Source organism: Ictalurus furcatus, chromosome 26 (genome assembly GCF_023375685.1).
Source record: "Ictalurus furcatus strain D&B chromosome 26, Billie_1.0, whole genome shotgun sequence".
Lineage (NCBI taxonomy): Eukaryota > Metazoa > Chordata > Actinopteri > Siluriformes > Ictaluridae > Ictalurus > Ictalurus furcatus.
This window is the reverse complement of record NC_071280.1, coordinates 9,325,438-9,327,983: the sequence shown is the minus strand read 5'-3', so window position 1 is coordinate 9,327,983 and position 2,546 is coordinate 9,325,438.

The window sequence follows — 2,546 nt, the reverse complement described above, 5'->3', positions numbered from 1 at the left end:
ATGATTCATAATAGTATAGCCTAATTTGTGTTGGATGGATGGATGTGTCCTTATTTGTGTCCTAGCGCTCTTCTGGTTAGTGCTCTTCTGGTGCACAAGGTTACTAGTGCAGCAGACACCTCCTGTTTTGATGCTGGGCCACGCCCCTCAAGCTTCAACGCCCCGCCCCTCAGATTTGTCTCTAATTAGGACTGTTTCTGAGCAGGAGTTTTAAAGTATTTTACATTGTAGTGTTAGAAGGCTGTGCTCTTTCTAGCAATATTTGAACTGTATTCTAGCACATATAACTGTAAAATGGTCAGGCGTATTTGCTGCTACTTGTATCAAATTAAACTGCACAGTCTATCCATATAGAAAACTCCACTGAGCCCTGTGATCCTGAAAATGTTCAGGCTTATTTGCCATATATTACGGAAGCCCTATGCATTATTTATTTATTTCCCTTTTTGTTTTCGCGTGATCTCAACATAATAGAATTGTTGATTTTTCATGAAATCAACACAACAAAATTTGTTTTTTTTCTTGATCACGACTTACTTTTATCATGATCTTGACATAAAAGTTGTTTTTTGTGATCAAGACTTATTTTTATCATGATCTTGACATAAAAGTTGGTTTTTGTGATCAAGACTTATTTTTATCATGATCTTGACATAAAAGTTGGTTTTTGTGATCAAGACTTACTTTTATCATGATCTTGACATAAAAGTTGTTTTTTGTGATCATGACTTACTTTTATCATGATCTTGACATAAAAAAAAAAGTTGTTTCGTCTGGGTTCTCTGCTTTCCTCCCACAAGGATAGTTAAGATGAATGAATATTTTCTCCTAACCAGCAGCAAATGTAACACAATTGGATAACAGTTGAGCTTTTAAATCTGTAACTATTTGTTTCTATTATAACTACTGATAAATTCGAAAGAAGAAATCTAATTAGGTACCTAATTAGACCTTCAACATTTTTATGGTAATATTTCGGTTTCGGGATAAATGTCATCCCATCCAAGGCATATTCTCAGCTTGTTGCTCCAAATCCAGGGAACAGGATGAAGTAGTTACTGAAGATGAATGAAGAATGAATGAATATCTGTTTACTGTTGTTTTTTTAACAAGAAGTTAAAAAATGACTTCTATATATTCTATTCAAAACAGTTCTATCAATAACACAGACACTTAAAAAAAAGTACTTTGAATACCCTGTTATTTTTCTACTCTATATATTACGGAAGCCCTAAGCGGCCATGCATTATTATATTTTTTTCTTTCAGCATAACATAACAAAAGTTGTTTTCTGATGATGTTGACTTAATTTTCTCGTGATCTCGACATAACAAAGCGCTGTTTTCTCACGACATCATTTTATCATGAGAAAATCTCACACCTTGTGAATGGGACTGGTGTTTCCTGCACATCTTCACCATCGCTATCATAAATTTAATAATTGCCCAGTGTAGAGATGGACTTTATCTCTGCATTAAGAGAGAGGGGTGTCCTCTTCTCAAGTGTTGGACACTAATGTGGAAGACATAGAGCTATTTCAGCTTGATTGAGTCCCAGATCAATGTAAAAACGAATTTGTTCATGATGGTCCCACATAGGAAAACATTGCGACACTCCACACAGACAGTAACTCAAGTGCAGGATTGAACTGGGAACCCAATTTCAAGCATTTAGTATGTAGGAATTAAATTGAAATTGAATCACTATAACGGCTTATGTGTTGCTAGTTTGACTTTAGATACTAGTTAGGATGGAATCAGATAATAGCATTTAAAAAACAATATTAGTTGATAATTCTTATTTTTTGTGATATTTTAAACAGAATTCCTAGCATTTCTACCACAATAATTTGTCATGAGTAATGGTAGTTGCATTCATCACTAGTTAAGTTAGACACAGAATTTTAAACAGCACTGACAATATTTATTTAAATGAGGAAATTAGGTATTAGGTGATTGTTATTTCTAGCAACACTGAACTAAACTGAACCATTGTATGGTTAAAAAAAAAAACACAAAAAAAACAACAACTGCGAGATATGCCACGAACAACAGTAGAAGTGAAATGTTATCTAAGGTATTTTTATGATTGGTACTTTCCTTAACTTAGTTGCCATGCCACAGTCACCACTGACTCACATGGTGTGCAATATGTAGCGAGACACCTGTCACTAAGGTCACCAGCTCAGTAGGGATAGTCTCCAAACTGTCCGTAAACATCTTCTCTGTCTCTATCTGTCTCACACAGACAGAGAGTGCCTTCTCCTCTCTAATTAACGCTATGAGACAGGTGTCATTATGGCCCAGACTCGGTGGTGCCTGAGGCCAGACTAAAAACAACGCTACAGTATGTAACTGTGCCCAGACTCTTAGATGCACATGCTAGATGACTAATACAAACCACATCATGTTGTGATTCTTAATAATGAGGTAGAGGATCTTCAGGCCTGAGCCGAAATCAAACACGACTTGAGGTTCTAGATTCCTTCAATACATACGGTTCAGAAAGGGTTCTATGATTCCAGAGAAAATGGTCATTAGGAAACT